Below are 25,218 nucleotides of genomic sequence, written 5' to 3'. Positions count from 1 at the left end.
TGAAATACCAGCGGTCTGAGACCCGACCGCCAGCTGGATACCCCTTTGGAGGGGCCCGAAGCGTGGCGAGCGGACACGCTGCGCTCGCCACCGGGATACCGGCTGTCAGGATCCCGGCTGTCGGGCTCCAGGCGTCTCTCCTGACCCCTGGGATCTCGTACTGATCCCTATCACTTCACTAGGAAATAATAATGTTTCGTTGAGGCATTAGTTCCATACATATTTATAAGGAAAAAACTGTTTTTAAAGGGAGCTGTGCACAGGATGTTAGTGCACACCCCACACATGTTCAAAAGTAATCACTCCATGTGGCTGTAGCAAAGTCTCAAGCACAGTATTTTATATGAGTGGCGTCCTGCTTTTAAGCTACCTTATCAGTAAGGTATTCTTACCTTACATGGCCCTATGTGGGCACTGCTATTATGTAGGTTAGGACTGCTGTATCGGAGAAGTTGTGAAGTGGCCAGCAGCTAAACATGTGTTTGCAAACATTTGTGATTAATTCTCTGAATTTTATTACCAGATAGGTTCAGGGATGGTTACAGGTCATTTTCAGTGTGCGGAAGGGAATTTAGGGGTGGGGATGTGCCCCCCCCCACCCCCTCTTTGTCTGTTGTTCCAGGTATTCTTCCTCCACAGCCAATAGTCCTGCTGCTTAACGTGTTTCCCCCATTTCCGGGCTTGATGTCTGCGGAAGCTCGGGGACGGGTGAAACATGTTAGACAGCAGGAGTCCAAGCCGGAATTCATTTATGCCATTGTAAACCCCAGTATGGAACTCTATATAGTAATCAGGACCTTGCCTCATACGGACCGGACCAGTGTATTGACTGGGCATTAATCCACCAGAGAGAGGAGGAACCAGCAGCACAAGTGCCACAGTGATACCACACTGTACGTGGCAGGGGAGGAAGAACTTTGTGCTTTTCCTGGTACATGTGTATAGAACTAATGGAACTATTACACAAGAGACATCTATAACTGCTACATTTCTCAGCCTGAGTACCTGTCAAACTGTGCCCAGGAGGGACAAGAACATAGATGCTGCCTATTAGCTCTAGTATTTGGCATCTTAAATTGTATTCAGTGTTACATATATTTATGCAACAGAACATTGAGACGCTCACCCGCAGCGCTGTGGGATATGTTCTATGCATTTAGTATGTTTATATGTCTTCTCTATTGACATTGATTTTTATTGTATTTATCTTAATTGATTTTTGTTTTTATGTATTTTGCATGCTTTTCTTTCTTATGTATATAAAATTAAATCTATTTTTACATATAAGGGATGAATATTTCCACACATCCTACTGGTAATAGGTTTGCTATATATTTAAGTATATGCATTAAGCTTTACTTATATTGGGACGTTGTTAATTTCCTAAATGACCGGGTCCCGGCGGTCGAAATACAGACGCCAAAATCCCGACAACAGGGGAAATGCCAGCAGTCGAAATCCTGGTGGTGGGTCCATGCCACCACTTGAGGGGGAATACAATAGTGTGGAAAGCAAACCTTCCACGGTGCAGTCCCCTGTTACGGGTACATCCAGCGGTGGTGGTTCATCTCATTCCCCAGCTCCCTGCACAGCCGAGCAGACACAGTGCCCTGTACTAGCAATCCCTTGCAGGTGTAGCAGCAGGCTGCCTACAACACTTCAGCTCCCTGCTCACCTTAGTGGCACCAGTCACGTGGGATGCCGCACACTACAGGTGTGCCCACTGGTTGCTGTTTAGCATGAAGCCGTTATTGCAGCTTGGCTGCCGATACTAGAAGGACAGCACATGAGATTGGTGATTTACAATCTATCTTGTCACTATTATAGCTCATTAACTTCTAAGAACACCTAGTGATTTCATTATTTCTCTGACGTCCTAAGTGGATGCTGGGGACTACGTCAGGACCATGGGGATTAGCGGCTCCGCAGAAGACAGGGCACAAAAGTAAAAGCTTTAGGATCAGGTGGTGTGCACTGGCTCCTCCCCCTATGACCCTCCTCCAAGCCTCAGTTAGATTTTTGTGCCCGGCCGAGAAGGGTGCAATCTAGGTGGCTCTCCTAAAGAGCTGCTTAGAGTAAAAGTTTGTTAGGTTTTTTATTTTCAGTGAGTCCTGCTGGCAACAGGCTCACTGCTACGAGGGACTTAGGGGAGAGAAGTGAACTCACCTGCGTGCAGGATGGATTGGCTTCTTAGGCTACTGGACACCATTAGCTCCAGAGGGAGTCGGAACACAGGTCTCACCCTGGGGTTCGTCCCGGAGCCGCGCCGCCGACCCCCCTTGCAGATGCCGAAAAGTGAAGGTCCAGAAACGGCGGCAGAAGACTCTTCAGTCTTCATAAGCTAGCGCACAGCACTGCAGCTGTGCGCCATTGTTGTCAGCACACTTCATAGCAGCGGTCACTGAGGGTGCAGGGCGCTGGGGGGGGGCGCCCTGGGCAGCAATGATAGTACCTTATTCTGGCTAAAAATACATCACATATAGCCCCTGGGGGCTATATGGATGTATTTAACCCCTGCCAGGTCTCAGAAAAACGGGAGAAGAAGCCCGCCGAAAAGGGGGCGGGGCCTATTCTCCTCAGCACACAGCGCCATTTTCCCTCACAGAAATGCTGGTGGGAAGGCTCCCAGGCTCTCCCCTGCACTGCACTACAGAAACAGGGTTAAAACAGAGAGGGGGGGCACTTATTTGGCGATATGTATATATATATTAAAATGCTATAAGGGAAAAACACTTATATAAAGGTTGTCCCTGTATAATTATAGCGTTTTTGGTGTGTGCTGGCAAACTCTCCCTCTGTCTCCCCAAAGGGCTAGTGGGGTCCTGTCCTCTATCAGAGCATTCCCTGTGTGTGTGCTGTGTGTCGGTACGTGTGTGTCGACATGTATGAGGACGATGTTGGTGAGGAGGCGGAGCAATTGCCTGAAATGGTGATGTCACTCTCTAGGGAGTCGACGCCGGAATGGATGGCTTATTTAAGGAATTACGTGATAATGTCAACACGCTGCAAGGTCGGTTGACGACATGAGACGGCCGGCAAACAAATTAGTACCTGTCCAGGCGTCTCAAACACCGTCAGGGGCTGTAAAACGCTCATTTACCTCAGTCGGTCGACACAGACACGGACACTGACTCCAGTGTCGACGGTGAAGAAACAAACGTATTTTCCTTTAGGGCCACACGTTACATGTTAAGGGCAATGAAGGAGGTGTTACATATTTCTGATACTACAAGTACCACAAGAAGGGTATTATGTGGGGTCTGAAAAAACTACCTGTAGTTTTTCCTGAATCAGATAAATTAAATGAAGTGTGTGATGATGCGTGGGTTTCCCCCGATAGAAAATTATTGGCGGTATACCTTTTCCCGCCAGAAGTTAGGGCGCGTTGGAAAACACCCTTTAGGGTGGATAAGGCGCTCACACGCTTAACAAAACAAGTGGCGGTACCGTCTCCAGATAGGGCCGCCCTCAAGGAGCCAGCTGAGAGGCTGGAAAATATCCTAAAAAGGTATATACACACATACTGGTGTTATACTGCGACCAGCGATCGCCTCAGCCTGGATGTGCAGCGCTGGGGTGGCTTGGTCGGATTCCCTGACTGAAAATATTGATACCCTTGACAGGGACAGTATTTTATTGACTATAGAGCATTTAAAGGATGCATTTCTATATATGCGAGATGCACAGAGGGATATTTGCACTCTGGCATCAAGAGTAAGTGCGATGTCCATATCTGCCAGAAGATGTTTATGGACACGACAGTGGTCAGGTGATGCAGATTCCAAACGGCACATGGAAGTATTGCCGTATAAAGGGGAGGAGTTATTTGGGGTCGGTCCATCGGACCTGGTGGCCTCGGCAACAGCTGGAAAATCCACCTTTTTTACCCCAAATCACATCTCAGCAGAAAAAGACACCGTCTTTTCAGCCTCAGTCCTTTCGTCCCCATAAGGGCAAGCGGGCAAAAGGCCAGTCATATCTGCCCAGGGATAGAGGAAAGGGAAGAAGACTGCAGCAGGCAGCCCATTCCCAGGAACAGAAGCCCTCCACAGCTTCTGCCAAGTCCTCAGCATGACGCTGGGGCCGTACAAGCGGACTCAAGTGCGGTGGGGGGTCGTCTCAAGAGTTTCAGCGCGTAGTGGGCTCACTCGCAAGTAGACCCCTGGATCCTACAAGTAGTATCCCAGGGGTACAGACTGGAAATTCGAGACGTCTCCCCCTCGCAGGCTCCTGATGTCTGCTTTACCAACGTCTTCCTCCGACAGGGAGGCAGTATTGGAAACAATTCACAAGCTGTATTCCCAGCAGGTGATAATCAAAGTACCCCTCCTACAACAAGGAAAGGGGTATTATTCCACACTATATTGTGGTACTGAAGCCAGACGGCTCGGTGAGACCTATTCTAAATGGGAAATCTTTGAACACTTACATACAAAGGTTCAAATCAAGATGGAGTCACTCAGAGCAGTGATAGCGAACCAGGAAGAAGGGGACTATATGGTGTCCCTGGACATCAAGGATGCTTACCTCCATGTCCCAAATTGCCCTTCTCACCAAGGGTACCTCAGGTTCGTGGTACGGAACTGTCACTATCAGTTTCAGACGCTGCCGTTTGGATTGTCCACGGCACCTCGGGTCTTTACCAAAGTAATGGCCGAAATGATGATTCTTCTTCAAAGAAAAGGCGTCTTAATTATCCCTTACTTGGACGATCTCCTGATAAGGGCAAGGTCCAGAGAACAGTTGGAAGTCGGAGTAGCACTATCTCAAGTAGTTCTACGACAGCACGGGTGGATTCTAAATATCCAAAATCGCAGCCGTTTCCGACGACACGTCTGCTGTTCCTAGGGATGGTTCTGGACACAGTCCAGAAAAAGGTGTTTCTCCCGGAGGAGAAAGCCAGGGAGTTATCCGAGCTAGTCAGGAACCTCCTAAAACCAGGAAAAGTGTCAATGCATCATTGCACAAGAGTCCTGGGAAAAATGGTGGCTTATTACGAAGCGATTCCATTCGGCAGATTCCACGCAAGAACTTTTCAGTGGGATCTGCTGGACAAATGGTCCGGATCGCATTTTCAGATGCATCAGCGGATAACCCTATCTCCAAGGACAAGGGTGTCTCTCCTGTGGTGGTTACAGAGTGCTCATCTTCTAGAGGGCCGCAGATTCGGCATTCAGGATTGGATGCTGGTGACCACGGAGGCCAGCCTGAGAGGCTGGGGAGCAGTCACACAGGGAAAAAATTTCCAGGGAGTGTGATCAAGTCTGGAGATTTTTCTCCACATAAATATACTGGAGCTAAGGGCAATTTACAATGCTCTAAGCTTAGCAAGACCTCTGCTTCAAGGTCAGCCGGTATTGATCCAGTGGGACAACATCACGGCAGTCGCCCACGTAAACAGACAGGGCGGCACAAGAAGCAGGAGGGCAATGGCAGAAACTGCAAGGATTTTTCGCTGGGCGGAAAATCATGTGATAGCACTGTCAGCAGTGTTCATTCCGGGAGTGGACAACTGGGAAGCAGACTTCCTCAGCAGGCACAACCTCCACCCGGGAGAGTGGGGACTTCATCGGGAAGTCTTCCACATGATTGTGAACCGTTGGAAAAGACCAAAGGTGGACATGATGGCGTCCCGCCTGAACAAAAAACTGGACAAGTATTGCGCCAGGTCAAAAGACCCTCAGGCAATAGCTGTGGACGTTCTGGTAACACCGTGGGTGTACCAGTCGGTGTATGTCTTCCCTCCTCTGCTTCTCATACCCAAGGTATTGAGAATTATAAGACGTAGAGGAGTAAGAACTATACTCGTGGCTCCGGATTGGCCAAGAAGGACTTGGTACCCGGAACTTCAAGAGATGCTCACAGAGGACTCATGGCCTCTGCCGCTAAGAAGGGACTTGCTTCAGCAAGTACCATGTCTGTTCCAAGACTTACCGCGGCTGCGTTTGACGGCATGGCGGTTGAACGCCGGATCCTAAGGGAAAAAAGGCATTCCGGAAGAGGTCATTCCTACCCTGGTCAAAGCCAGGAAGGAGGTGACCGCACAACATTATCACCACATGTGGCGAAAATATGTTGCATGGTGTGAGGCCAGGAAGGCCCCATGAAGAAATTTCAACTCGGTCGTTTCCTGCATTTCCTGCAAACAGGAGTGTCTATGGGCCTCAAATTGGGGTCCATTAAGGTTTAAATTTCGGCCCTGTCGATTTTCTTCCAGAAAGAATTGGCTTCAGTTCCTGAAGTCCAGAAGTTTATCAAGGGAGTACTGCATATACAACCCCCTTTTGTGCCTCCAGTGGCACTGTGGGATCTCAACGTAGTTCTGGGATTCCTAAAATCACATTGGTTTAAACCGCTCAAATCTGTGGATTTGAAATATCTCACAGGGAAAGTGACCATGCTGTTGGCCCTGGCCTCGGCCAGGCGAGTGTCAGAATTGGCGGCGTTTGTCTCAAAAAGCCCATATCTGATTGTCCATTCGGACAGGGCAGAGCTGCGGACTCATCCCCAGTTTCTCCCTAAGGTGGTGTCAGTGTTTCACCCGAACCAGCTTATTGTGGTACCTGCGGCTACTAGGGACTTGGAGGACTCCAAGTTGCTAGATGTTGTCAGGGCCCTGAAAATATAGTTTCCAGGACGGCTGGAGTCAGGAAGACTGACTTGCTGTTATCCTGTATGCACCCAACAAACTGGGTGCTCTTGCTTCTAAGCAGTCGATTGCTAGTTGGATGTGTAGTACAATTCAGCTTGCACATTCTGTGGCAGGCCTGCCACAGCCAAAATATGTAAATGCCCATTCCACAAGAAAGGTGGGCTCATCTTGGGCGGCTGCCCGAGGGGTCTCGGCTTTACAACTTTGCCGAGCTGATACTTGGTCAGGGGCACACCCTGACTGAGGAGGACCTGGAGTTCTCTCATTCGGTGCTGCAGAGTCATCCGCACTCTCCCGCCCGTTTGGGAGCTTTGGTATAATCCCCATGGTCCTGACGGAGTCCCCAGCATCCACTTAGGACGTCAGAGAAAATAAGATTTTACTTACCGATAAATCTATTTCTCGTAGTCCGTAGTGGATGCTGGGCGCCCATCCCAAGTGCGGATTGTCTGCAATACTTGTACATAGTTATTGTTACAAAAAAATCGGGTTGTTATTGTTGTGAGCCGTCTGTTCAGAGGCTCCTACGTTTGTCATACTGTTAACTGGGTTCAGATCACAAGTTGTACGGTGTGATTGGTGTGGCTGGTATGAGTCTTACCCGGGATTCAAAATCCTTCCTTATTGTGTACGCTCGTCCGGGCACAGTATCCTAACTGAGGCTTGGAGGAGGGTCATAGGGGGAGGAGCCAGTGCACACCACCTGATCCTAAAGCTTTTACTTTTGTGCCCTGTCTCCTGCGGAGCCGCTAATCCCCATGGTCCTGACGGAGTCCCCAGCATCCACTACGGACTACGAGAAATAGATTTATCGGTAAGTAAAATCTTATTTTAATCAGACTTGCTGCAACCCAATTGACTATATTGAATGTTATGATTTGTCATACATGATGGGTGTTTTCAATATGATATGGTTCTTTATTCCCTCTGAAGCACGATTACATCTTCTCTGGAGGAGTATATCGCAGATTACAAATTAATCTTGTCTGTGCAAATAGTACCGTGGAATGATACACATTTACCACAGTGTCTCTGGAACTTGGAATGTTTTAGACAATTAGTATCCATCTATTGCATAATTTGTGAATAAGGCAACTAATACTTATAAATTAGGTACAGATGTTTTCCAATGTATGAGATTGGTATTTTAAACAAAATTACAGGTTTATCCCGTCGCTTAAGTCACACAGAAAACCCTGTTTAGGGTGTGACTTAAATGCCTTGATTCCATTTGTTTGTTTCTTTTCAGTATAGCACAGAAAAATGTGTTTCTGTGTTTCTTGACACTCCCTCAACGTAAACCTGTCTGTAGTTATTAAAAACATGTGTATGCGACTGGCCAGCCCTATCTCTCTCTCTCTATCTGTCTAGTTACTATGGCACCTGTCAAGGGGGGTTCACTTGCTGCCTATATATTAGGTAGCTATAAAATAGTCAGTTCTTGAAGTTGATGTGTTAGAAGCAGGAAAATGAGTGAAAGGATCTGAGCGACTTTGACAAAAGGTCAAATTGTGATGACAAGTGACTGGGACAGGGCATCTCCAAAACAGTAGGACGTGTGGGTTGCTCCCGGTATGCAGTGGTTAGTACCTACCAAAAGTAGTCCAAGGAAGGACAAACCGGTAAAACCGGCAACAGGGTAATAGGCTCCCAAGGCTCACTGATGTGAAGGCTAGTCTGTCTGGTCCTGCCTCACAGAACAGCTACTGTAGCACAATTTACTGAAAAATCCTGGCTATGATAGGACAGAACACAAAGTGCATTGCTGCTTGCTGCAGACTGCACAGAGTGTCCATGCTGAACACGGTCTGCCAACGAAAGTGCCTACGATGGCCATGTGAGTATCCAAAACTAGACCATAGAGCAATGGCAGTGGACTTCCGGCTGTGTGTAGGTCATTTACCTGGGGAATAGATGGCACCAGGATGCACTATGTCAAAGGTTGTCAAAAGCGGTCCTCAAGGCACCCCAACGGTCCAAGGGGGTCATTCTGACCTGAACGCTCGCTGCAGTTGTGCGCAGCATTCAGGTCAGAACTGCGCATGCGCCGGCGCATGGCTGACAGTCGACTGCTGTCGTTGCCTATCGATCGCCTCTGCCTGATTGACTGGCGGAGGCGGGAGGGGGCGGCACAGCGGCGTTTGGGCGCCGTTTTGTGGGCGCGGTCCGGCAACGCAGGCGTGACCGGGCAGGGGGATGGGGTGCAGCGGTAGCGTGACGTCACACGCAGCCGCTGCGAGCTGGGCACGACGAGTAACTCCCGGCCAGCTGCAGGAGCTGCGCTGGCTGGGAGTTACTCTACAAGTGCAAAAATAGGATCTTAATTACCTACCGGTAAATCCTTTTCTCGTAGTCCATAGAGGATGCTGGGGTCCATATCAGTACCATGGGGTATAGACTGGTCCCTTGGGAGCCATGGGCACTTTAAGAGTTTAATAGTGTGGGCTGGCTCCTCCCTCTATGCTCCTACCAGTCTAGAAACTGTGCCCGAGGAGACGGACAACTTCGAGAGAAGGAAATACACAGATATAGTGGTGAGATTCACACCAGCTCACACATACAAGGCAAACCAAGCTAACCAGCGTGAACACTCAGCAACAGCTGAATAACAATACTTAACCAAGTAACAACACAGTACTCAACCAAGAACAAAGCAGTACTGAATCAAGTAACTACTGCGGGATAACAAAGCGCTGGGCGGGTGCCCAGCATCCTCTACGGACTACGAGAAAAGGATTTACCGGTAGGTAATTATAATCCTATTTTCTCTTATGTCCTAGAGGATGCTGAGTTTATATTCATGCTGATATTAGTACCATGGGGATGTACCAAAGCTCCTAGAACGGGAGGAAGAGCGCGGAGGCTCCTGCAGAACTAATTGACCAAATTTTAGGTCCTCAGAGGCCAAAGGATCAAACTTGTAGAACTTAGCAATTGTGTTCGACCCAGACCAAGAAGCCGCTCGGCAAAGCTGTAAAGCCAAGACACCCCGGACAGCTGCCCAAAACGAACCCACCTTACGAGTAGAGTGGGCCTAAACTGATTTAGAAGACGGCAATCCTGCCGTAGAATATGCATGCCGGATAGTGAACCTGATCCAGCAAGAAATCATCTGCTTAGAAGCAGGACACCCAATTGTCTTGGGACCATACAGGACAATCAGAGAGTCTGATTTCCTTTGACGAGCAGTCCTCTTCACATAGATTTTCAGAGCCCTTACCACATCCAAGGACTTACCACATCCAAGGAGTCAGTAGCAACTGGCACCACAAGAGGTCGGTTGATATAAAAAGCCAACACAACCTTTGGAAGGAACTGCTGACGCGTCCTGAGCTCAGCTCTATCTTCTTGAAAGACTTAAGTAGGGGCTTTTACAAGACAAAGCCCCAAATTCCGACACGCGTCTAGCAGAAGCCAAGGCCAACAAAGTGACAGCCTTCATTGTAAGAAACTTGACCTTAACCTCCTGTAAAGGCTCGAACCAATCCGATTGCAGGAACTGCAACACCACGTTAAGATCCCATGGTGCCGTAGGAGGCACAAAGGGAGGCTAGATGTGCAGAACCCCTTTCAAGAAAGTCTGAACCTCAGGGAGGGAAGCCAGTTGTTTCTGGAAGAAAATGGATAAGGCCGAAATCTGGACCTTAATGGATCCCAAACGGAGGCCCACATCCACACCTGCTTGCAGGAAGAGGAGAAACCGTCCAAGTTGAAACTCCACCGTAGCAAACATCTTGGATTCACACCAAGACACATACTTTTTCCAAATGCAATGGTAACGTTTAGACGTTACTCCTTTCCCAGCCTGTATCAGGGTAGGAATAACCTTGTTCGGAATGCCCTTCCAAGCTAAGATCTGGCGTTCAACCTCCATGCCGTCAAACGTAGCCGTGGTAAGTTTTGATAAGCGAACGGCCCCTGTTACAGAAGGTCCTCTCAAAGATGAAGAGGTCTCTGATCTGCCAGCAGTGATTCCAGAAGATCCGCGTACCAATCCCTGCTCGGCCAGTCCGGAGCAAAGAGGATTGCCCAAACTCTCGTTCTCCTTATGAGCTTTAGAATCCTAGGAATGAGTGGAAGTGGAGGGAACCCGTACACTGACTTGAACTACCAGGGTGTCCACCGCCACTGCTTGCGGGTCTCTCGACCTGGAACAGTACCTCCGGAGCATCTTGTTGAGACGGGAGGCCATAATGTCTATTTGAGGTACACCCCTAAAGACTTGTCACCTCCGTGAACACCTTTCGGGTGGAGGCCCCACTCTCCTGGATGGAGATCGTGCCTGCTGAGGAAGTCCGCTTTCCAGTTGTCCACTCCTGGAATGAAGATTGCTGACAGCGCTACTGCGTGTTTTTCTGCCCAAAGGAGGATCCTTGTTACCTCAGACATTGCAGTCCTGCTCTTCATTCCGCCCTGTCGGTTTATGTATGCCACTGTCTTTACATTGTCCGACTGCACCTGAATGGCCTGGTCTTGTAGAAGATGTGTCGCTTATAGAAGACCGTTGTACACGGCCCTTAGTTCCAGAATGTTTATTGGAAGAATGGATTCCAGACTCGACCACCTTCCTTGGAAGGTGTCACACCTCAACCTCTGAGACTTGCATCCGTGGTTAGAAGGATCCAGTTCTGAATCCCGAACCTACATCCCTCGAGAAGGTGAGGCAGCAGTAGCCACCACAGGAGTGAAATCCTGGCTTTCGGTGACAGACGTATCCTCTGGAGCATGTGCAGGTGAGATTCTGACCACTTGTCCCGGAGATCCAGTTGGAAGAACCGTGCATGAAATCTTCTGTACTGTAGAGCCTCGTAGGAGGCAACCATCTTCCCTAGAAGGCGAATGCACTGATGAACAGATACCCGGGTAGACCTCAAGACATCCCGGACCATCGTTTGTATCACAAATGCTTTTTTCCACCGGTAGAAATACCCTCTGCACTTCAATGTCAAGGACCATCCCTAGGAAAGACAATCTCCTTGTCTGCTCCAAATGTGACTTTGGAATATTCAGGATCCATCCGTGTTCCCTGAGCAGTCTAGTCGTGAGAGCAATGGACTGCAACAACTTCTCCCTGGAAGATGTCTCTATCAGCAGAAGGTCCAGATAAGGAATGATGTTCATTCCCTGCTTGCGGAGGAGTAGCCTCAGCTCTGCCATCACCTTGGTGAATTCCTCGGTGCCGTGGAAGGCTGAATGGCAGTGCCTGGAATTGATAATGACAGATCAACAGTGCAAAACTGAGATAAACATGGTGTGACGTCCAAATCAGAATGTGGGGGTAAGCACCCCATATATCCAAGGATACCAGGAATTCCCCCTTCTCCAGCCCTGAGATCCCCACTCTCAGAGATTCCAGTTTGAACTTGAATCCCTTCAAATAAGGGTTAATGACTTCAGGTTCAAACATGGTCTGACCGAACCGTCCAGGTTCGGTTCCACCATATAGGTTGTAATAGTAACCCTCGCTTTCCAGATGAGGTTGGACTGGAACAATGACATATGCCCTTTCCAACTTTGAATGGGTTCCTGTAGGATAGCCCTTCTCTGTCAGCAAAGCTGGTAAGTCTGATTGCAGAATCTGTGAGGTGGCAGTTTTAGAATATCCTGTACCCAGGGATCCAGGCCTGATGACGCCCAGACTCGACTGAAATTTGTTTGAGTCTCGCTCCCACCTGCCCGATCTGAAGGCTGTGAGGTCCACCTGAGGATTTGGAGGAAACAGAGCCAGGCTTCTGTTCCTCCGAAGAAAGTGGTAGGGGCTTTGAACTTTGTACCCTTTGTGGTCCGAAAGGACTTTCTACGGTGTCTGAGTGGCTAAGTGAAGAAGGGTCGACTTACCCGCGGTCACCGTGGAGATCCACGCATCCAATGCTTCCCAAAATAGAGCCTGACCTGTGAAGGGTAGGTTCTCCACACTTTCCTTGGGGGCTAACGATCATCACCCTCAGGAGCTTAATGTCCTGTCAGCGGAGATAGTGGCCATTAACCTCAGAGGGTTGGACACTACTCCCCCCGCCCCCCCCCCCCCCCCCCCCCCCCCCAAGTCCCACGACGCAGGGAGGCTGTTGCCAGCAGCCTCCCTGCGCCTAACTCTACAATAAAACTACTAAAACTCCTATGAAGCTCCCCTAGCTGTGACCGGCTCCACTGGGCACATTTTCTAAACTGAGTCTGGTAGGAGGGGCATAGAGGGAGGAGCCAGCCCACACTATTAATCTCTTAAAGTGCCCATGGCTCCCAAGGGACCAGTCTATATCCCATGGTACTAATGTGGATCCCAGCATCCTCTATGACGTAAGAGAAAGCATCGCCGCTGTGCAATGTTTTTGTACTTTTGCAGGGGCGCGGCCTGACATGAGGGGGCGGACTGGGTGTCCCCCTGCATGTCAGGGAAGATGATCGTAGCTGTGCTAAATTTACGATCAGGTCGGAATGACTCCCCAGGTTTTAAGTATATCCAAGGCACAGCACAGATGGTTAAATCAAAACTGACTGAGGTACTAATGAAGTCACCTGTGGCAAACCATGGACATACGTAAAATCTGGGCCATTGGGGTGCCTTAAGGACTGCATTTGAGAACCTCTGCAAAAAAAAAAAAAGAAAAAAGGAAAGCCGGCAGAGACAGTGTGATGTTCTGCTGAGAATATTGGGTCCTGCCATTTATGTGCTTGTTGACACTTATACCTACCTAAACATTGTTGCAGACCACTTACTCCCCCTCATGGCAACACTATTCCCTGAAGGCAGTGGCCTCTCTCAGCAGGATAATTCGCCCTGCCACACTGCAAAATTGTTTCGAGTGGTTTGAGGAACATGCTATAGCAGAGGTTCTCAAACTCTGTACTCAAGGCACCCTAATGGTCCAGGTTTTAAGTATCACCATGCTTGGTCACAGGTGACTTAATTAGTACTCAGTCAATTTGATTTAACAATCTGTGCTGAGCCATGGATATCCTTTAAACCTGAACTGTTAGGGTGCCTTGAAGACCGAGTTTGGGAACCACTGTGATGTAGAGTTTATGGTGTTGATGAATGAGCATATGTGGGATATACTGGAAAAACATATGCTAGCCATGGAGGCCCCACCTCGTAACTTAGAGGACTTAAAAGATCTGCTGCTAAGGTCTTGGCGCCAGATACCAGAGTACACCTTCAGAGGTCTTGTGAAGGAAGCAAACTACCTAATTTTGCCTCTTTAAAATTTGACAATTTTTTTTTTTTTTATAGTTGGTAATACATACATTCCGTGCTACATTATATACAATTTAAACCTTAGATCCTTTGCAGAATCACCTCTCCCTTATTGTTTTTTATTGACTTGGGGAGACTGTAATTTGTTCTACAAGTGAGGGGGTCGGTGGGGTGGATTGGTGGAGTAGTGTCATTAGGAAGGGCAAAATCTCTTTAGTTTTATTTATATGTTGCTTTATGTGCAGGTGGGGATCACCAAGCATTGCACTTTTGAGCGTAGTATTTTCCCAAGAGAAGAAGAAATTGAGAAGAAAGCAGGGCTGAAAATCGATCCTTGAGGGACTCCAACTAATGGAAGGAGTGGAGGACAGTTGTGTCATAGTAGAGACATTGATTTAGGGCTCTGAAAGGTAAGAGTCAGGAGAGAGCGGTTCCGGTATGAATGGTCGATAATGTTAAGGTCGACACTCATTAGGTCAACCACTATTGGTTGACATTGACATGGTCGACATGGGCAAATGGTCGACACATGGAAAGGTTGACATGAGTTTTTAAAAACTTTTTTAGTGTTTTCTGCGTAAAGTGATGGGGAACCCCAATTAGTGCACCGCATCCCCTCGCATGGCTCGCTTTGCTCGCCATGCTTCGGGCAAGGTGCCTCGCTGTGCTTGGCACAGGTTACCATTCCCAATCGTAGTCCACGTGGATCGTAAAGTATGAAAAAAGTTCCATAAAAGAATAAAAATGTGGAAAAACTCATGTCGACCTTTACATGTGTTGTCATTTCATGCGTCGACCATTTGTCCACGTTGACCATGTCAATGTCGACCAATAGTGCTCAACCTAATGAGTGTCGACCTTAACATTGTCAACCATCTGAACGGATACCAGAGAGAACAGTGCTGCAAAGGCCTGGGGAATGAGGAGTATATAGTAGAAGAGGATGAAGGTGGCAATGAAGTCAAGCCGGATGAGTAGGGAATAGTGATCCTTCAACTTACAGTAGCTGTGAGCTAATTACTTTAGAGAGGCCAGTCTTAATTGAGTCTTGATGGCAGAAACCCAATTGCATAGGGTCGAGAAGGAAAAGATTGGAGTAAAAAGTAACTTTGGTAGTTTTACTAATGCTGCTCAAGCAGAGAGGAGGAGATAAACGATGCTGTAGCTGAAGTGAGGTTGGGTAGAGAGATGGTTTCTTGTGGATATGAGACATGAGTACATGGTTGAAATCTGAAGGGAAAGGACCAGTAGAGGGGAACTGGTTGTAGAGGAGAGTTATGTGCAGGCAAGCATTGGTGAAGAGGAGGCGTTGGGAGGGAACATAGGACCTCATTCAGTTAGGAGAATCTGTAATCCTTGCAGTTGCATGCTAGGCCGCCTATCGCAGGGCAAGGCTGCCTAGCATGCGACCCGCCGCCCACCAACTGCGATCACGATGTAATAGCGATCGCACCGCAATTTCAGCGTGGTTGCAGAAATTGTGTATGCCTCCTGCCGGCACAGCCTAGGTGCGACTGCAGGAGTCCCGCAGCCATTTTCTCGTTCAAATCCATTGTGTGTGATGACACACAGCCGCCCCTAAAACGCCACCCACACTCCCTTTTCCCCGACGTTGCCCTTAAAATGCTCGATTGTCGCCCCGCAGAGGCATTCGCAGTTAATTCAATCGCATTAACTGCTCATGCTGTATGGGACATGCGCGTAGTGCACCTTTCTCTAAAACTGAATAAGGCCCATACTCTGTAATAAGAGAGAACAAAATGATGGTGAGAGAAGGTGGGTGTGGGGTTATTTGTTAAGTGCTGGCCAGAGCAAGTTGAAGGTGACGAAGATGCAGTAGGGGTTTGTTGAATGGGTGGATATTACGGACAGAGTAAGTTTGTCAGTGAGCGAATGTTGGAATACAGGAAACGTATGAGAAATCAGTGTTTCCGAATTGGTGCTTAGTACAGGAGTACATTTACAGGTGGCAAATCTTATTAGGATTGTTATAGTGTTAGTTTGGATCTCCATGGACTTGGAAAAAAACAGTATTCACAATGGCAAATTCAATCCGTTGGTTTGAATCCTACTGGTCTGCTAGATCAATCAGAATGTTCTATATGTAGCTATGCTGCTAAAGCTTATCCCAAGGGCATAATTAAAGTTATTTGGCACCGTAGCAAGAGGTTGCTTCATCTATAGCAGGGCTGGCCAAACCAGTCCTCGAGATCTACCAACAGTACACATTTTCCAGACCACCTAGCTGGTGCACAGGTGTAGTCATTACTAATTAAGGTGTGCTGCATTTATTCCTAACTGACAATTCTACAGATCTCCAGGAGGCCTGGAAAACATGAACTGTTGGTAGATCTCGAGGACCGGTTTGGCCAGCCCTGATCTATAGCAAACAAATGATGTTGGTATTTGCAGATTGTGTGGCTAGGATCCAGAACATGTGTGCCAATATGATTTTAGGGAGGATTTGTTTTTTCCCCTCTTAGGTCAGTTAGGCACCCCACCATCCCTCTTGTAGAGATAGATAGATAGATGTATGTGTGTGTGTGTGTGTGTGTGTGTATATATATATATATATGTATGTATGTGTATATATAACACTGCCGATATTGCTGGCAGAGACAGATATATATGTATGTATGTATGTATGTATATGTGTGTGTGTGTGTGTATATATATATATATATATCTATATATATATCTCTGTCTCTGCCAGCAATATCGGCAGTGTTCAGTCCGGGGGTCCTCAACTGGAAGCCGATTTCCTCAGTCGTCAGGACGTGCACGCCGGAGAGTGGAGTCTTCATCAGGAAGTCTTTCAACTCCTAGTGGACAAGTGGGGCCTACCAGATGTAGACCTGATGGTGTCTCGACACAAATACAAAGTTCTGGTCTTCGGATCAAGAACAAGGGATCCTCTAGCAGCGTTCGTGGACGCACTGGCAATTCCATGGAACTTTCGGCTGCCTTACGTATTCCCTCCAGCACTCCTGCCCAGGGTACTACGGAAGTTCAAGCAAGAAGGAGGAATGCTACTTCTAGTAGCTCCAGTGTGGCCCAGACTGCATTGGTTCTCAGACCTGCAGAGTCTATCGATAGAGCGTCCTCTTCTACTTCCTCAACGCCCAGACCTCCTCGTTCAGGGCCCTTGTGTCTACCTGGACCTGGCCAGACTGGTTTTGGCGGCGTGGCTCTTGAAGCTTCACTCCTGAGGGCCAAAGATTTTCTGAGGCGGTTATCCAAACTATGCTAAAGGACTGCAAACCGGCTTCTGCACAGATTTATTATAGGGTTTAGAATTTTTACTTCAGTCCTTTAAAGTCCTGGATTTAGGATTTCGTCTGGCCTCCCTCAAGGTTCACATATCTGCCTTGTCAGTGTGGTTTCAAAGAAAAATTACGTCTATACCTGACGTTCATACCTTCACTTAGGGTGTATTGCGGATTCCGCCTCTCTGTGTCACTCCTGTGGCTCCATGGGATCTGTCTGTTGTCCTGAATGCCCTGCAAGAGTCTCCATTTGAACCTCTTGAGACAGTGGACCTTAAATGGCTCACAGCCAAGGTCTTGTTTTTACTGGCTATTGCCTCTGCTAGAAGGGTATCGGAGTTAGGCGCGTTGTCCTGTCGTCCACCCTTTCTGATATTTCATCGTGACCGAGCAGGTCTTAGAACTCGTCCATGTTATTTTCCTAAGGTGGTGTCATCTTTTCACCTTAACCAAGAGAATGTGGTTCCGGCCTTCATCTCTTCTGATTTGTCTTTCAAAGAACGGTCTTTGGATGTGCTAAGGGCTCTCCATATATATGTGGAGGGGACTGCCTCTAATAGGAGGTCAGATGCCTTTTTTGTACTATTTGGCTTCCACATAACGTGGCTGGCCTGCGAATAAGCAAACCTTGGCCAGATGGATTAGGATGGTGATTGCACACGCTTATGCGCAGGCTGGGCTCACAGCTCCTGCTGCTATTAAGGCCCATTCTACTCGGTCTGTTGGACCTTCTTGGGCAGCCCGCCGTGGCGCGTCTGCAGAACAATTGTGCAAGGCGGCTACGTGGTCCTCAGTGAACGCGTTCATCAGGTTCTATGCCTTTTGATACTTCCGCTTCCCAGGATGCTTCCTTTGTACGCCGAGTTCTCATACCCGCTAAGGTGCGTCCCCTCCCTTGAAGAACTGCTTTAGGACATCCCCGATGTATTCCCTGTGTACCCCGCTGCAGAAAAGGAGACTTATGGTAGACTTGCCATATTTTAAATCTCTTTCTGCAAGGTACACTGGCTTCCACAGGGCTCCCACCCTGATGCACTTAGTTTCTTTGGGTTTGTATGGCATTAGCCGCTGGTCCCTTTTCCTGTCGTGAGAATGTGGTTGTATGTGACTAACATCTGCCTTCTCTCTTGCCTGCTTCTGCATTGGACTGGTTAACAAAACTGAGCTCCAGTGCCTGGAGGCGGGGTTATATAGAGGAGGCCCCGCAATGCATCCTGGGACAGTTTAAAGCTGTAGCCTGTTGGTGCCTCTGGATCAAGATCCATCTGTACACCCCGATATATTCCCTGTGGAACCCAGTGTACTTCGCAGAAAGAGATTTAACAATGGTAAGTCTACCATAAATATCCTTTTATTTAAAAAAGTTACATTGTCATAATGTCTTAGTGGCAATAGAATGAAATTTTCTTCATCAACTAATATGTGCAGTCTAGCCCGTCACTGTGACTGACCATGTTACTGTGCTTGTGGAAGTCCACATCTAATATGTGCAGTCTAGCCCGTCACTGTGACTGACCATGTTACTGTGCTTGTGGAAGTCCACATCTAATATGTGCAGTCTAGCCCGTCACTGTGACTGACCATGTTACTGTGCTTGTGGAAGTCCACATCTAATATGTGCAGTCTAGCCCGTCACTGTGACTGACCATGTTACTGTGCTTGTGGAAGTCCACATCTAATATGTGCAGTCTAGCCCGTCACTGTGACTGACCATGTTACTGTGCTTGTGGAAGTCCACATCTAATATGTGCAGTCTAGCCCGTCACTGTGACTGACAATGTTACTGTGCTTGTGGAAGTCCACATCTAATATGTGCAGTCTAGCCCGTCACTGTGACTGACAATGTTACTGTGCTTGTGGAAGTCCACATCTAATATGTGCAGTCTAGCCCGTCACTGTGACTGACAATGTTACTGTGCTTGTGGAAGTCCACATCTAATATGTGCAGTCTAGCCCGTCACTGTGACTGACCATGTTACTGTGCTTGTGGAAGTCCAAACTGCATAAATTTAATTTTCACAGTTCTGAAAAACCGTTTTCTTTTTACATTACTTAATAATTGCAATGGTTTTAATTTACCACAATGTGCTGTAAGCTATACCTACTTAGCCACCATTTACTTTTATTACTGTAAAGTTATCTGCAAACCCCTATTCAGCGCAAATCGCAGTAGTACAAAAATCACAATTGATCGATTTTTGTACTACTGCGCATGCGCTGCCTTCGCACAGCGAATGTGTGCCTGCAAATCACACCTTCATTGACTGGGGGGTGGGGGGGGGGAAGGAACGGACGGTTCCGGAGAGTGGTGCTGCCATGATGTCACATGCAGCTGCTCCGATGGAAAAAATGGCGGCGGGACGCCTGCCTTTGTAGCCAGACTGCGAAGGCGGAGGGCATCTACAGTTGCTGCGACTGCAATTAAATTACTGGGTGGCCTTGCCCTGCGCTGCAATCCAACCTGGATTAGGTCCATAGTTACTATATGAACAATTGCAGTTCTGTACACTCCCACCATTAGTGGATGCACGCTCATTGCCAATGCATTGCTATTAAACCGATTTGTTATTGATCAGAATAACAGTCAAAATTTTGCACTCCAAATACAGCTAAAGGTTACTTTGGGGATTCCCACACTTGTTAATAAAACACGTGTAACCTTATTACACTTGTGCAGCCACTAAAAGGGAGGTCTCATGCAAACCCAGGATAACTGCTATTTTTGTACAAATTCATATATTTACGTAGCTTTACATTTCCATGAAACGTCTCATGTTTACAGTAACAGTGCTCCTCTGCATTCTTAGTGCGTCAGCAGATATCCTGCCCTTCTTGTTTTCCTGTCACACACAGATCATATGGATCCTGCATCAAAACAAAACCCATGAGGAAAATGTGTTTTTATATGTTCTTGTGTTCTTGGAACATGTGCGTAATGCAAGGTTTATAACTATAGATTACGTGGATGTGTTAATAATCCCTTACACTTAGTTTGTTATTAGGACTGCTTATGAAAATGCCTAACCCTGTTGTGTAAATCTCTTTATTGCGTGCCAAATTCCAGAAGCTGTAACCTTCAAGAACATACTCCACCCCTCCTAGAGTGCCGTTATGAAAGATGAAGATTATGACCTAGCTAAGAACTAATAATATGTAAATAGTTTAACTATATCAGTGGATCCCATAAACCTTTTAGTAATATCACATTTCACCCTGGGTAGGACTGCTTAAAATGAAATCCATGTTTGTGCACTGCACATTGTGATTTATGTCAGAAGTGTAGCTTCTGTTATCACCCGCTGCCTGTCAGCTCTTTGGGTCTAATTCAGACCTGATCGCTCGCTAGGGTTTTTTGCATTGCTGCGAACAGATAGTTGCCGCCCATAGGGGAGTGTATTTTTGCTTTGCAATTGTGCGAAAGCATGTGCAGCCGAGCGCTCCAAAAAAGCTTTGTGCAGTTTGAGTAGCCCAGGACTTACTCAGCCGCTGCGATCACTTCAGCCTGTCCGGGATGGGAATTGACGTTAGGAACCCTCCCTGCAAACGCCTGGACACGCCTGCGTTTCTCCAACCACTCCCAGAAAACGGTCAGTTGCCACCCACAAACGCCTTCTTCCTGTCAGTCTCCTTGCGATCGGCTGTGCGAATGGATTCTTCATAAAAGCCATCGCACAGCAACGATCCGCTTTGTACCTACGGTGCATGCGCAGTTCTGACCTGATCGCAGCGCTGCAAAAAACGCTAGCGAGTGATCAGGTCTGAATCACCCCTTTTATCTCTTCCACTTCAATTGCTGCTTCTTCTAAATGCCTCTCTGCACTCCTTTCCACTGTCTCTCTCAGCTGCTGCCTTAGACATTTAGAAGTGGCGGTATGGAAAATACAATTGAATGGAATTACAATTAAAGCAGTAGAAGTGGTGGTATGTCTTACCGCCATGTACTGACCACTGTTTCTGTCAATCTATATCTAGAAAACTATAGGAAGGGCGCAACCAGAAATATTACACGTAGGGAGGCCAATCCCGGGCCTTTTTTTTCAATCATGGATATAGGGATTGAAAAAATGTCAATCCCAGGATTGGTTTGAAGGCCCAGCACACACACATACTCGCCATCGGGGTTGGAAGCCGGACTGCAGGCGGCAAGGTACGGTCCAGGCAGCTGGCGCCAGACTGCGCAGAGTAACCTCTGACCTAATGTAATGCTGCACAGTACACTCTGCCGGGGCAGAGGGAGCAAGGCAGTGTCTGAGCCTCCTGAGGACGCTCCATGCTGCCCGGCATTAAAAAAAACGATGGGCCAGGTAAATTCTGCAATCCCTGGGATTGGAGCTTCCAATCCCGGGATTGAATCCTGGCCATTTGTTGGCCTAAATCCTAGATCCCGGTATTGGCTTCCCTAATTACACGTCCTGGAGCTCCACAATTCCAAATTATTCAAAGCAGCACGCAATAAATGGTAAATAAAACAGGCCAGTGGTTGGCATCCATGAAGACTAATAATAATTATTATTATTATTATTATTATTATTATTATTATTCAAATAGTATAAGTAAATATGAGACTGAGGACAGCAACGTTTTGTTGCATTTGCTTGCTGCTGCGAGTGTGCTTCCACGGTTGCTTGATTGAGCGGGGCACTGATATACAAGTGCTATAGCCGTTATAGATGTATTATTCATAATCGTATTCTTGGTAATGTCATTTATTCTGTGTAGCTGTGGTTTGCAATATGTTTCTCCATGGTAACCAGGCACAGGAAGTGATGTCACTTTCACTGGTCCTGAATCTGAGTTGGGAATAGAGGAAAAAAGAACAAGTAATGGTGCACCATGGTAAAACCATGCTGTGTTGCAGGTCGCACAGATTTGTAATGTGCAGAGAGATTAAGGGGGGAATTCAATTACCTGCAGAAAAAATTACCATGGGTGAAAAAGGCTCTGGCTTTAATGTCTGAGGCTGTTCAATTTTTCACCCAAACCTCTTACTAACTCCCATTAAGTTAACATATTAATGGGTGTTAACGTGCTTTAATACTCAGAATCCATGAAAAGTCCACGTTTTTGTGTGTTAACAGGGTTGCGGCAGCCGTTTATCCCCTAATTGTAGGGGACTTTTCTCTTACGTCCTAGAGGATGCTGGGGTCCACATTAGTACCATGGGGTATAGACCGGTCCACCAGGAGCCATTGGCACTTAAATAATTTGAGAGTGTGGGCTGGCTTTTCCCTCTTTGCCCCTCCTACTATCTGTGGTTAGTTCACCAAGATGTTTGAAACAACCTGTCGAGTTCCTTCAAAAACGACAAGTGTAGCTAGAAGAATTGATTTGATTTAGATTTCTTTTCTGTTCATTCTCTTTGCATTTTGTTAATTGATAAAAATAAACTATTAACACTTCAATTTTTGAAAGCATTCTTACTTTGCAGCATTTTTTTCACACCTGACTAAAACTTTTGCACAGTACTGTATGTATAGATAACCCATCAGCCATAGCATTAAAACCATCTGCCTAATATTGTGTAGGTCCACCTAATGTTGCCAAAACAGCTCTGACCCGTAGAGGCATGGACTCCACAAGACCTCTGAAGGTGTCCTGTTGTATTCAAGAGTAGCAGATCCTTTAAGCCCAGTAAGTTGCGAGGTGGGGCTTCCATGGCTCATGCTGTTTTTCCAGCACTTCCCATAGATGGTCAATCGAATTGAGAGCTTGGGAATTTGGAAACCAAGTCAACCTTTTGAACTTGTTTGTCGTGTTCCTCAAACCATTACTGAATTTTTGGCAGGGTGCATTATCCTGCCACGGGGCCACTGCCATAAGGGAATACCGTTGCCATGAAGGGGTGTACTTGGTCTGCAACAGTGCTTAGCTACATGGTACATGTCGTCAAAGAAACAACCACATAAATGACAGGACCCAATGTTTCCCATCTGAACATTGCCCAGAGTGTCACACTGTCTCCACCAACTTTCCTTCTTTTCATAGTTCATCCTGGTGCCATCTCTTCCCCAGGTAAATGACACACATTGCCATCCATATGATGTAAAAGAAAATGTGGTTTATTAGACCAGGCCTCCATCTTCCATTGCCCCATGGTCCAGTTCTGACACTTATGTGTCCATTGCAGCAAGCTATGATGCACTGTGTATTCTGACACCTTTCTATCATAAGAGATGAAGAAAAAGAAGACTTTCTGCTGCAGGGTACACTGGGCTCCACAAGGATAGACATTGGGGTGTGGAGTAGGATCTTGATCCGAGGCACCAACAGGCTCAAAAGCTTTGACTGTTCCCAAGATGCATAGCGCCGCCTCCTCTATAACCCCGCCTCCCTGCACAGGAGCTTAGTTTTGTAGTTGGTGCCGCAGATAGCAGGCACATAACAGAGGGGCTGCTCCAGACAGCCCTAAGAAGAGCTTTTTTATGAAGAAAAGTGAAGACTTCAAGGGCAGCAGCAGTGTTACATGTCAGTGGACATTCACGGCTGCAGCTCCGGCTCTTCCCAGCGGCGCTGTACACTCCCGCACCCTGGTTGCCGGGTAACTACAGAGGGAGGCTCCGGTTTTCTTCTGGTCAGGCACACACGACTGGGTCTCTACAGGATCGCGTGGCCGCGCTTGGGGAGGTGGTGAGTGGGTCCCGCTCGCGGGACCCGTGCTGTATCGCGATCCGGCGTGGCCGGTGGACACTGTGGCAGTACAGGCGATCCCACTAGATCACCAGGGCATGGGTGCAGGTCAGGTTTTCTCTTTAAACCTTTTTATTTGTAGCCCGCAGTACCAGGTGGTTTTGCCAGCAGAGGGTATAAGGCTTAGACCTGGAGCCCCAGCCCCAGGGCGCCATTTCCAGTAAATGTTCCCGCCCCGGAGCTGCATATCTGTCTCTCCCTCACTCCCTGTCAGCGTTTGGGCGCCATTTCTCTCAGCTACACTGTTCCTGGGACTGCTTGGGCAAATCCTCCTTTGTAAAGCCACCTGGTGCCACCTGGTAGTCAGCGCTGTGACTTTACAAGACACTTAAGTATTGTACATGTCATTTAGACCGTGATAGTTAACAAAGAGTGCATTTAGTCGGGGTTCTCTGGTACAAGTACCCTGTGATATACATCCAGTTCTTACTGTGCAGTGTTATATCTATTGACTACATAGATAGATATATATATATATATATATATATCTATCTAAGCTGGTCCAGTGCAGTATTATTGTTAGTAATAACCTCTGCATTGTATAACTGTGACTATATGTGTGTGCATTAGCTTGCTGGGTGGTTTCTATTTCGTGTCTCTCACTCAACTTGCTTTCCCTATATTCTATAACCTGAGGGGGCTTGGTGCGTCAGGTTTATAATAATATAGGATATTCACAAGATATACTCTAATTTGTATTATTCTCTGTGATTTTAGTCACCATATCTCTCCTGTATCCCTGTTTGTGCTGACTACACTGCGCAGGGGTTTGGGCAAGAGGTATTGTGCTGCTGACAATTGTACTGTGTTACCTGATATTGCAAGTTATATCATGTCTGCTTCTGAAGGTAACGGTTCTGGGGCTGAACACACTACCAGTGTTGCTGACGCCACAGATCCCTATGAGGAGAATATAGCAGCTGGGGGCTCTGGTTCTGGGGGCTCCTTGCCCCCCAGTGGAACTGTGGCAACGGGGGTCCATAATGACCCGCCGTGGGCTACTTTCTCTACACTTCTGAATACGCTAGTTACTAAACTAACGCCCCCTATGGGACCTCCTATGCCGGTTCAACCCGCCGTAGGCAGATAACTTGTCTGCTCAATTGAAGAAATTGAACCAGTCCTTGACTACTAAAAAGTCTGACCCTCGCTCGCCTAAGACCAAGGGGTCCTCTAAGCGAGCTCTTACATCCTCACAATCCACTGCTGTCACTGACACCTCGTCTGATGAAGATGGCGCTTACATTGACCCCACAGATTCTGACACAGATACCGCTAATGGGGAGGGTAGTTCACATGTGGATGTTCCTGATCTTTTGGAGGCTATTAAGTTGATTCTACAGATTACGGATGATCCCGAGCCATCCGTCCCTCCTAAGAAACCAGATAGGTTCAAGCGTCCGAGGGTGGTTAAACAAGTT

At 47.4% G+C, this 25,218-nt stretch overlaps 1 protein-coding gene across 2 annotated transcripts in view; it reads left to right on the top strand.

Annotated features, from left to right (window-relative positions):
- Window positions 1-25,218, top strand: part of LOC135050013 (TLC domain-containing protein 2-like) — a 266,506-nt gene that overhangs the window by 24,905 nt on the left and 216,383 nt on the right. The window lies entirely within an intron of this gene.

The sequence above is a fragment of the Pseudophryne corroboree genome, chromosome 2, assembly GCF_028390025.1.
Source record: "Pseudophryne corroboree isolate aPseCor3 chromosome 2, aPseCor3.hap2, whole genome shotgun sequence".
NCBI lineage: Eukaryota > Metazoa > Chordata > Amphibia > Anura > Myobatrachidae > Pseudophryne > Pseudophryne corroboree.
The sequence above is the reverse complement of the archived record's forward strand: the minus strand, read 5'-3'. Positions and strand labels throughout refer to the sequence as shown.